The 12,244-nt window shown below is 43.2% G+C and overlaps 1 protein-coding gene and 1 non-coding gene across 10 annotated transcripts in view; one reads left to right on the top strand and one right to left on the bottom strand.

The window, feature by feature from the left end:
* Window positions 1–12,244, bottom strand: part of SUCLG2 (succinate-CoA ligase GDP-forming subunit beta) — a 293,645-nt gene that overhangs the window by 74,976 nt on the left and 206,425 nt on the right. The window lies entirely within an intron of this gene.
* TRNAT-UGU (transfer RNA threonine (anticodon UGU)) lies at window positions 3,640–3,711 on the top strand. Its single transcript has one exon. It is a non-coding gene; the product is annotated as a tRNA-Thr (tRNA).

Genomic DNA, 12,244 nt, shown 5'->3' with positions numbered 1-12,244 from the left:
TTCTCTTTAACATCATGTTCGTAAGACAAGCACTTGCAAACATTCATCCCATACAGTTGATATAAAAAACCACAATTGTTGCCTGAATACATCCCAAAGTTCTCCCTCTTTTTTTGGCTTGTTCTAAAGCTCACTGTGACCCATAAAGAAAGATGCATCTACTGGATCTGATGTGCTGACCTTATACAGTACGTATATCACCCCATTTGGCCTAAAATTCATGGCATGACTTTTCTCATTGTTATGAGCTTTTAGAGTACACTCTTGGACTCGAACCAAAACAGATCTAGTGAGGTGTTTGATGAACAATGAGCAAGGCCAAAATCAAAGATGAGGTTCAACTGCACATAATCCTAGGTGAAGTTCAGAGAGGGAGAAAAAATGACAAACCACCCCTTTTATTTTAAGCTAATTATTAGCAGCTATATTATCGTTGTTGTTGTTATTTACATTTCTATACTGCCCTGTAGCCAAAGTTCTCTGGGCAGCTTACAAAGATTAAAAATATTAAAAATACAGTATACAGAGGTTAAAAGTCTTTTACATAAAAACCCACATGAACAGACAATATACACAAAGACAACATATATCTAAAACAACTTCAAACAATCAACCATAACCTTAAGCCCAATCTCATCATATGCTTCCAAATGCCTGGGAGAGGAGAAAGGTCTTGACCTGGCACTGAAAAGATAACAATGTTGGTGCTGGGTGGGCCTCATCAAGGAGATCATTCCATAATTGGGGGCCAATTATGGAACCGGTCACATCAGGCATAGGGAGAGGTAATTAATTAATTAATTAATTAATTGTATTAATCGCCCATCTGGCTGGTCACCCAGCCACTCTGGGCGATGTACAATAATGGAAACAGTTTTAAACAATAAAATTCTACATTAGAAACATCATATTTCTAAAAATACCCTAACCCACCCCAAATGCCTGCCTGAACAATCATGTTTTTAATGCACGGCGGAAGCTCATTAAAGAGGGGGCATGGCAGAGTTCCCTAGGGAGGGAGTTCCACAGAGTGGGGGCCACCACAGAGAAGGCCCTCTCCCTTGTCCTCACCAGTCTAGCTGTCCTGGCTGATGGGACAGAGAGAAGGCCGTCCGAGGCTGATCTTGTTAAGCGGCCTGTCTGGGGTTGTTGTTAAGTGGCCTGTCTGTGTAATTCAGGGGAGGGGGCAGACGGAGACACTGGATCCAATCACTGTGTTCATAATAGTGGCAATTAGCAATGTTAGGAAGTGCCTTTAAATATACTTTGCCCCACACTTCTAATTGTTTCCTCCCCACTCCGCACTTTTCATCTCTAGGTTGGCGGTGGTAGGAAATGCTAATTATGAGTAGAACACATTTTAGTTGAAATGATACCACACCATCATGGGCTGCTTAAGACTGCCAGTTGCCATGTCTGTATGGCGGCATCTAGCGCTCTACGACTCAAGGGCACTGGCTTTGTATAATTTAGATGGACAGATCAAGTCCAGAAATCTTCATATTGCACATGTGCTTGAATGACGTAGAGCATGGGTGGGCAAGTTGTGGCCCTCCAGATGTTTTGGCCTATAACTCCCATCAGCCTTATTCAACATAGCCAATGGTTAGGGATGAGTGGAGTTGTAGGCCAAAACATCTGGAGGGCCACAAATTGTCTATTCCTGATCGAGATGCTGTCTCCAGAAATTTCAGAAAGAACGCAAAAATTAAGTGAGTGTGCGCGTGCGCGTACGCTTTGGTATATTCTGTACTTTACGTGCAACCACGAAAGATCTTAAAATTGAAACTCTCCAAAATGTTGCCCATGATTAATGGTTTGTCAATCTGAACATAAAAAAGCATGGGTGAAGGCTATGGAAAACGGGCAGGAACATGGAAACACACAAGTTTAGTGCAATTATCCCAGCAGCAAAGTCTGGGAAGCAGCACCATCCTCATCACCTTAAATGATCCCAAGTAGGATACTCTGAAGTGTTCAGCTCTCGTCTCTCAATATTTATTTTGCAATAACAAGGATGAGCTGAACTCAAGACACACCTTGGAGATTAATGATCAGTTGAGTTTAATTGCCCTGAGCTATACTTGGGCCATCAGCTCCACCCCACTGGTCATTAATCCCTATGAAATGCTTTCACGCATCAATTGCTATTGCTTACGCATCACACTTGTATATTTCCTGGGCCTTAGGTCTTAAAAAGTAACTTTTCCTCTTACTTTATATGATGGTATTTCACCGCAGTTGACAGGTTGGAGAAGACCAAAGTGGCTTCACTTTTCCGTTAAACATCCTCGACAACTTAGCAAAAGAAAACGTCCACTTGTTTTAGGGGGTTATCTATTTATTTGTGATATTTATATACTGCTAAATATAATAAAATCCCTAAGCGGTTAATAAAATCCCTAGGCGGAATTTATGATAAATAATAATTTTGAAAATCTCCAGTCCCCTGAATTCCGTTCGCTTCATTTTTAAATCTGAGGAAACAGTGACCCAAAAGCCACAAATGCATCCAATTCAGCAATACAAAACTGCACCGCACTTGGGGGAAGAAACACTTTATTACGTTAGCTTCCAAGGCAGAAGTGTGAAAAGAAATGTTGCTTTGCGGCTTCCCTGTGTGTCAAAAAGTGGTGGTGTTGGGGAAGTATTAAAAAAAAATAAGTAATATAGAAAAATAACCATGGCTAGGATCATCAGCTTAACTTGCCACATTAACAGCAGAATCCTATGTATGTTTATAGATAGATCCCACTGTGTTCAATGGCTCTTACTCCCTAATAAGTGTATTTAGGACTGCAGTCTCAGGGTGGTACCCATCAGCAGAATGGGGAAGGGGGCAATTCTCAGCTCTTGCCCCCCCCCCCCAACCTGAAGGAGCACCACCTCCCATGTTGTCCTGAAGGGCCTCCCATCCCTCCAGAACAGATTGGGAGGGCGAAATGTGGGGGCTGCAGAGGGAGTGAGAATTGCTGAAAATCACCCCTCCTCTTTTTTGCTGATGGATTCCTTCCAATTGGGTACAACCCTGTGGTTGCAATCCTAAATACATATTAAGGAATAAGCCCCACTGGATATGGGGACTTATACCTGAGTAAACCTGCATTGGATTGCACTGTAGATGACAGAGCAAAATAGAGACATGTTTCTAACTCTGCTTAAGATGTGGGCTTCTTTTTCAAGAAGTGGGGGTTACCCATCCTTTCCGGAACAAGTGCATGACCAAACCAGGAAGCTATGAGTGCATTAAGGCACTTGTTGTGGACAATAACTCTTCGAGGGAAAGTGAGCAACTTTGCACACAACCTGGCTTGCACTTTTGCCAGAACCAGGAAAGATCAACTGGCTTTGAGGTTGCCAGGGAACAGCAGGATGATCTTCTCAGTTGTTGAAGAAAAATGTGGTGCTACTGTTAGAAGCCAAGCCTGGAGAAGTAAAGGCCACAGCTGCTTAGGGAAAAGGAAAGAGGCACAGTCTTAGGACACAGAACTGGGAGTCTCCTTAACCAGGTGTGGGCAACTTGTCGCCTTCCAGATTGTTTGGCCTACAACTCCCATGACCCCTCAGCATTGGCTATGCTGGCTAGAGCTGATGGGGACTTGTAGGCCAAAACATCTGGAGAGATACAAGCTTGGAGCAGGGGCTGTAGCTCAGTGGTAGAGCACCTGCTTTGTATGCAGGAGGTCCCAGGTTCAATCCTTGGCATCTCCAGGTAGGGCTAGGAGGGAATCCTGCCTGAAGCACTGGAGAGCCAATACTGGGCTAGATGGACCAATGGACTCAGTATAAGCAGCTACCTATGTTCTTATCTACAAGTTGCCCAAGTTGCCCTAGACCAACTTCCCAGGCCACTACAATCTTTAGGGGATATTCTGTTATCTGTGCCTACAGATTTCCATTTGGCGGTGACATGGAGACGGGCTTCTCGACAGTGGCTCCTGCCCTGTGAAATTATCTCCCCCCCCACACACTGTATAGCAGACCTCAATACTGGTACCTTTTAGGCAGTTTTTGAAAATGCATTTTTTAAAAAATATTTGGCTTTCCCCCAGCCCTGAGCTGTCTTGAACAATCTCTGATTTTGTACCATTGTGTATTTATTGTATTGTTCAATTGTTTTATGGTGTTGTTGTAAACTTCTTTGGAATTTGTGCAAATGAGAAGCAGTACAGAAATACTGCTAATAAATAAATAAGTAGCCTAACACCTAGGGCTGATCTAGAGGAAGTTCCAGCTGCTGAAGCTGAGACTCTGCTTTTAAAGTAACATTGCCCTCTCCCCTACCCTTTTAAAAAAGTACATGCTCATAGCTACTGTCATTTTTCACTGAAAGGGAAATTGTACGCCACTGAGAAATTACTTTCTTCTCATTAGCCTTTAAAAGATACATACTACCAAAGAAATATGTTTTAAGTATCTCCATTTAGTATAATTTAACTTTGCCAGCCATAGTCCGTAACAGATTAATGCCACACTGTTGGGTGGTCAGTCAAATTGAATCTATTCTAATTTGTTCATTGAGAAAATCAGTGGAGGTGCCCTGTCCTCAGCAGTGTGGGAATACCACCTTCATCAATCGTGTCTGCAGACAGCATCTGAATGTTGTAGCCATGTGGGTGGGCCCGAATAAGTGGGTCTTTCTACTGGAATTGCACTCACCTTCTTGGATCAGCCTCCAGCCACGGAGTCATGGAAGAGCAGTGTTTCCATGGAAATGGATACATGGTATGTCTGAATGATACCTAAATGTTTCACATTAGTAGAGTACCAGTGGAACTTGCAACAAAAGGTTGCAGTATAGAGTGCTTCTGTTCAGAGGTCTCTCCAGCCACTCATGTCCTCTTCCAAGATATTCCATTCACTCCACCTGCTTCCCAGTTTTCCGTTCCCTCCCAACAGCCAGCCAGCATTCCATGCCCACTGAGCATGCTCAGTCCCCATTGGGCTGTCTTTTTAACGAAAGATGTTTGTATGTCTGCAAACCCTAGGGTTGCCCAAGCCTGCTGATACCTCTCTCTTATGTGTCGATGATGCCATTTTGGCCGCATAAGGATCCACACTTGGAGAATGAGTTTGCTGTTAGCGAATAGGATCTCATTTTGGCAGCAACTAAACAAATGAGACAGCATCTGTTTTCCTGTTTTTGTTTTGCTCTTCTACCCCGTTCCTTATAATGTCACACATATCCCTCCCCCTCCATTCTCTAAAGGCAAAGGGGAAATAAAGCCTCTGCAATTTTCATAGAAGTCAAACAAAACCAGGGTTTCCATTATTTAATAAATAATGCCAAGATACATATTTAGCAAAAAGATATACCAAATGCTAGATATGCTACCAAATGCATCATATGCATTTATATTGGTACTCAGCTAACATGAGCTATAGAGTAAACTGGGTACCTGTTGGACAATAACTGCTTTAAACAAGTCAGCTATTAGGGCTTGCACCCTCTCCAGGTGCCCCTGCCAAACGTGGTGTGGCACGTAGTTGCTACAGAGAGGGCCTTTCTGGCAGTGGTGCCCCAGCTGTGGCATGGCCTCCCCAGATAAATAAACAGAACTAAACCAGATGCTGACAGTGACTGTTGCATTATTTTTAAGCACAAAAGCGCTCCAATCGTGTGCATGGGAGAGTATCCCTTTTAAAAGCAAAAGAAGCGCACAGGTGAAAGAAGATGAATCCTCCCCCAGCTCATGACTCATCTTCTTGTAGCCCTTCTCCTTAAGCGCTTGTTCTCTCTCTGCTAGGACCACTTGCAGCACTGGGACTACAGCTATGCAAAAAGTGACGGGAGGGAGGGACTGTGAGAAAGGAAGCCACAGACGGAGTCAGAGGGGTGTGTGTAGAGTTCTGTATTCCTAATCTGCAGACTCAGTGCTTGATTTTAAAACCAGGACTTTCACCTCCCTCTTTTTATTGACTGGAGCAGTTCCATGTTTTAACACACAGAACTAAAAAGCCAACTAGCTGTGTTTGTACAACCATACCGTTTCTCCCAGATGGGTTGATTGTAAAATAAGGCTAGCAGATAAGTGTATGGCTTGTCTGGAGGAGGGAAGGGAAACAAAACATCTTAGAGAGAATTAAACAAGCACGCAGAGTCCTATTTTTCCCTACAATTTGTGATAGAGACTGGAAATAAAAGGATTGGGGCCGTGGGCAGGGGGCGGCAGGGAGGAAACAAGGTGTTACGAGAAAATTCAATATCCAAGAAGTGGCCAAAAGAGGAGTACAAATGTGTGCATATAGAATGAGACACAGAAGTTCAATACTTGGTGCTGTTACTCACTTGACATGTGTCCATAGAGAAATCATTAGGGTTTACATTTTCCAATTTAGCCTTTGATATTGAGTGACCTCTTTGGGCCTGATATTTCAGAGGGGAAAAGGAATGGAAGCGGCCATTGATTTCAGATAAAAATGGTGGGTACTCTCACACTTTGGAAGAAACCAAGAGAGAGCAGGGGCACAAACCGAGCAAAAAGATGCACCCATATAATGTGAACACAAAAAGCTGAGGTCGATAATGAGGCAGAGAGTCCCACATCATCACAGCTACACAACGGATCCTTATAACACCACAAGTAAGCACCCCCTAGAGAAAAGTAAAACACTACGCCTATACATAAGGAGCAAGGATCTGAGTAAGACTATGCAGGCCGTCTCTTTCTCCATATGGTTTTGCTGGAGTTTAGCAGATTCTGCCCGTATTTTCTTGTGGCTTTGTCCTTCTTATTTCCAGGGAGTATGCTTCCATCATTCCATAATGATGGAAAGTGGCCTTATAGTAGTCTTACAATTGCCTCCCCTCCCGTAACTGAGTCACGGCTTAGTCTTGTGACTGCTGGGCGTACGGCAGCCATGCAAAGGTCACTTGAAAAGCATGGTGGTGTCCCCAGCCTGCGGAAAGCTGATCATATGCACTCACTGCCACACCCACAGCATGCAGCGGAGGCTATTCCACACACATGATAGACTCTTATATACTTCCAATCTTTGGATGCTGTTCAAGTAATTGTGATGATTCTCATCTTTCACAGGACAGAAATAGGCCATTCGTTTGGTAGAAACAAAGTTTGGCGGGTACAACAGCCCTGGCAAGTTTATTAATAGACCCTACATACATGAAGATGGGTGTGTTGGAATAGCGATGGCAGGAGATCACACCAAGAAAGAAGGGTCACCTAAGGATTAACTAGTTGTTAGTTTTAAAGGTATAACAGCAGGGCTCACCCAGGGTGTAGAGCTCATTAACTTCCCTGGCAGAGAGCCCTGGGTACAAACAGGGGTCAAAAGGGTAAGGAATGTTGCCTAACAGCCAGGTGGAGCCACAGAGGTTTGCGTCCTAACTTGGGCTTCGTGGATGTAAAAGTTCAGTTCTGCTCAGCATTTTGCGTCCTTTTATATCCAAGTTAAGTTTGCTTTGCCAAGCCTTCACTTGGTGGACTGAGTTATTTATCTGCTCATGGTAACATGGTGCAACAATGAGCTTGCCACGAAAGCAGGAGTCCCGAGCATCTCAAGCTTTCATTTAAACCAAAACAAAGCCCAATATTGTGATGCCTTTATTCAAAGCTATGCTGCAACCAGACTTGGAACACTGTGTATAGTTCTGGGTTGCCACATCTCATACAAAGGATATTGTAGGGCTGGGCTAAACCTCTGGCCCAAGCGAATATTGGTGCTTTCAGGAGTGGGGGGGGTGGGGAGTGAAAACCTTCCCAAAGATTGGAGGGAGGAGCAGATGTTTGGGAGGGGAAGGGGGACTCTTGGGAGGTGGGGTTAGCACAGACTATTATTTATGAGGTGGTCTGCGATATTCCTATAACTTTTTCAACTTTAAAAAGACAAGGTGCATGCTTGGCAGCAGCCAGGTACCATGTGCTTCAGAATGAGGCTGCTAATGCCCCTGGGAAGGGTGCTACATGAAGATGCAGCCTTTTTGGGGGGTCATAGTATGGAAAAAAGATGGGGGCAGCTGCTCATCACATAGCACGCTCCCCTGGGACATTAGCAGCCTGGCTGCATTTTAAAATATGTGGCAGCCAGGGTGCGGTCGAATGCACAGCTTGGCTTTCTAAAGTAAAAACCAACAAAAGCCACAGAACACTTCATAAATACCAGTGAGTACTACATTCCCCTTCCAAAAGCCAAATGGCTTTCACATGCCCCCTGAAATGTCACCAAATGCCTTTCCAAACCTTTGTCCAGAACAAAGGTCCAATGAAGGGTCCTGTGATATTGTAGAGCTGGAAAAGGTGTAGAAAACGGCAACCCAAAATGAATTGGGGGCTAGAACAGCTCCCCTATAAGGAACAGTTATAATTTTTGAGGCTTTTTAGTTTAAAAAAAGGCAAGGAAGGAGACTTGATGTAGGGTTATAGAATTATGCATGGTGTGGAGAAAGTGGGCAGGGAGATGTTTTTCCTTTTGTCTCGTAATTGCAGCCAACCAGCTGTCGACGGGAAACCCACAAGCAGGACATGCACCCATGTTCCCCAGCACTTGGTGCACATAGGCATACTGCCTCTGGTGCTGGAGGTAGCACATAGCCATCAGGACTAGTAGCCATCGATAGCCTTCTCCTCAGGAATTTGTCCAAGCCCCTTTTAAAGCCATCCAAATTGGTGACCATGTCTATGTCTTGTGGTAGCGAATTCCAGAGTTTAACTATGCGCTGTGTGAAGAAGTCCTTCCTTTTATCTGTCTGGAAACTGCCACCAGTCAGCTTCATGGGATGACCCCAGGTCCCGGTATTCTGAGAGAAGGAGAAAAATGTCTCCTATCTACTTTCTCCATACCATGCATAATTTTGTACACCTAGTTAAACTAGTTAACACTTAGCTAAACTATGAAATTCTCTGCCACAAGATGTGGTGGAGGTCGCCAACTGAGATGGCTTTAAAGGGGGATTAGACACATTCATAGGACAGGAAGGCCTGGCGTGCTATGGTCCATGGGGTCACGAAGAGTTGGACACAACTGAACGACTGAACAACAACAGACCCATTCATGGATAAGGCTGTCAATGGCTATTAGTCATGATGGCCATATGTTGCCTCCAGGATCACAGGCAGTATGCCTCCGAATACCAGTTGGTGCTGAACAACAATGGGAAAGGTTGTTGTCCTCAGGTCCTAATTCTGGGCTTCCCATTGGCATCTTGTTGGCCATTGTGGGAAACATGATGCTGCACTAGATCAAGCAGGTCTCTTCTTACGTTCTTATGTTGCATCTAGTTTGGCTTATAGAAGCTGACACACCTATGCAAATTTGTTGAAATTAAATGATTTTGCTAGACATGGAACTTGAGATACCTTGGTGTAGAAGCTGGTTCACCACATGCCTTTACATATGGGGTGCAGAGCTTCAGGCTTGGGGTCAAATATGGCCCTCCAAAGATCCCATTCTGGCCCTCTGGAGTTCTCAGAAAGCCACACCCCTTTTCCCTGGCCCCACCCATTTCCCCCACCCACTGGTTGTTTGGTGGTTTCCCGGCTTTTGTGCAGTTTTTCCCAATTATAAAAGGGTTGAAATGCCTCTCCTGAGATTGACTTAGTGGCAGTAAGAGCTTTAAACTAAAATGTACTGGCATTTTTGGTACTTGGCTTCCAAGCTGCAGAAGCCTCTCTACAAAGAAAGAGTAAAAAGGGCTTTTAGAGCTTTAGAAAAGCTCTTTTCCTCCTTGCAACAACACAGAGTAAGCAAAATATATTTTTTTTTCTAAAGCTCCCAAAGTCTCAATTGTTTTTGTTTGCAGCAGCCCGGGACTCTTTGCAAAGAGGCTTCTGCAGCCCGGAAGTTCTTCCTGAGTGCCTAAAGGACAGGGCAAGGTCACGTGGTCTCATGGGAGTTCAGGAAGTGCTGCCAGGCTGGAGAAGCCTGTCTGTAAAGGGTTTCGTGCTGGGGGTATTTTTCAAGTAAAAACGAACAAAAAAAATAGAAAGAAGATCCTTAAGCCACCTCCTAAACTTATGCCTCTTTTGCAGGAGAGAAAAAATCCCCCCAAATAGGGGGCAGGATTCGACACAGCACGACTCTGCACCCTTACATGTTCAGATTGGCTTATACAAATAAATATGTATAGCATTCACAACTCCTCCCTCCCCAGCATTATTCAAGGAAGTTTCATCTTTGTTGAGATATTTCTGGGCAATACTTTGGAAGAAAAAAACAAGTTAAGTTGCTTGCATAAGGTTTAATGGCAGCTATAAAATTTATCCTGACCTTTAAAAATATTTACAAGAAAAAAATGAGTATTTTGTTGTTGTTATCAAGCCTAGAAGAAAGTGGTACTGTGATATCATTTCGGAGAAAACACACACACCAACAAATCCTCCATACCAGAGAATAGCTGTAAGACAAAGTTTACTGACACTTGTTGCAATAAAAAAGCATATAAAACATGTGTGGAAAATTGGTTATGTGGCAGAGGAAAAAATATGGGATAAGTATGAAGTGGAACTGCATAAAGCCCTAAAGGGATTTTATGAACAGAGCTTTTGGTATGGCTTTCAAACCCAAGGGTGTCTGTACAGATGAGAACTATGTAGATTTTCTCTGCACAATTGACAACTATTTTATGGTTTCTCACATCTTCAAAATATTTTACTGATGCTGTTTATTCTGTACAATTTTTTCCTTTTGCTGCTGCGTTTTTACTCTCCTAGTTCCTTCCACCCCCTGCTATCTGAGAAAATGTCTTATTACCAAAAATAATACGATAAGATTACCAAAAATATCATGTATATCTTTCAGTGAATGTTCAAACTGCAAAAACTACGAACAGTCATGAAATAATGCTGCTAGCCCCCACAGCCCTCGTGAATTTCTAAAATTGCAAAGATAGTCCATTAAGGCCACAGTCCTATGCACATTTAGACTGAAAAAACTCCCAGCATGCCCCAGTCAGCATGCTGTCTAAACATAGGATTGCATCTTAAGTGTGGATAGTCATCGAGGTCAGTGACAACATTCACTAGTATAACTCCGTAATTTCAGACATTCGCCAGAGGTAAGAGAGTGAGCGCGTACACAGGGAGTTCTGACAGCTACACTCAAGATTTATATTGGAAATGAATACAGTCTTTAGCTCATCAAAGAATATTAAAGACTACTATAGAACTAAAGTCAGAAACTTTTTTATGGGGCCGCGGTGGCTTAGTGGTTAAGACGCTGAACTGCAGACTGGAAGGTCGGCAGGTCAGCAGTTTGAGACCCGAGTGCTGCGTGACGGAGTGAGCTCCCGTCTTCAGTCCCAGCTTCTGCCAACCTAGCAGTTCGAAAGCAAGAAATTGCAAGTAGATAAATAGGTACCGCCTCGGCGGGAAAGGTAACAGCGTTCCGTGCATTTCGGTGTTCAGTTATGCCGGCCACATGACCACGGAAGCGTCTTCGGACAGCGCTGGCTCTTCGGCTTAGAAACGGGGATGAGCACCGCACCCTAGAGTCGGACACGACTGGTTGGGGACACCTTTACCTTTTTAAAGTCAGAAACTTTTTTATGGGGACTAACAGATAAACATGTAAAAGAGAAGGGGGGAATCCTCTTTCTCTACGTGACAACAGCCGCAAGGTTATTGTATGCACAAAAGTGGAAGAATGAAACAATACCAACTGTGAGAGAGGGAATCATGAAAATGATGGCGCTGGCAGAGATGGCAAAACTTACTATTATAATTAAAGAAGGGTCAACAACTAAATTTATGTTAGACTGGAAATCTTTTATAGAATTTGTACAAGAAATAGAGGAAAATGATATCTATGTATGTGGATTTTGAACTTTGAGATGGTTCTCTTCTTTCTGTTGTTGTTAAAATTAGGAGAAAGGAGATAATGTCTGTGAACTCAATGTATGATATACAACTAAGAACTAGAGAATAATAATAATAAGCATTTGTTGTGTAAGGGGAGCCAAAGGTAGATATCTTACAATCTTACGAGATATTTTAGTGTATGTGTATTGTTGTTGTGTTGTTGCTGTGTTTTTTCTTTTTTCTTTTAAAAAAATAATAATAAAAAAGAATTATTTATAATACAATGTGCTTCTTTTAAATGAATAGTTAACTGAACATTCTCTTCTGAAGTCTGTATCAAGCAGTTCTTCTGAAAAGATGTTTGGAAATTCAAGAGCACGTGCAATGAAAGAATAAAGACAATCACTCCCAGAGCACAAATGTGAACAATGGACGAGCAAGGGCTTTCCCGTTACAAGGTCAGTTCCCATTGCCCGTGCTGGCTGGGG

This window comes from Heloderma suspectum, chromosome 2 (assembly GCF_057233095.1).
Source record: "Heloderma suspectum isolate Gila_16-S chromosome 2, 16-S_ref, whole genome shotgun sequence".
NCBI lineage: Eukaryota > Metazoa > Chordata > Lepidosauria > Squamata > Helodermatidae > Heloderma > Heloderma suspectum.
Note: the sequence above shows the minus strand (reverse complement) of the source record. Positions and strands in the feature narration are given on the sequence as shown.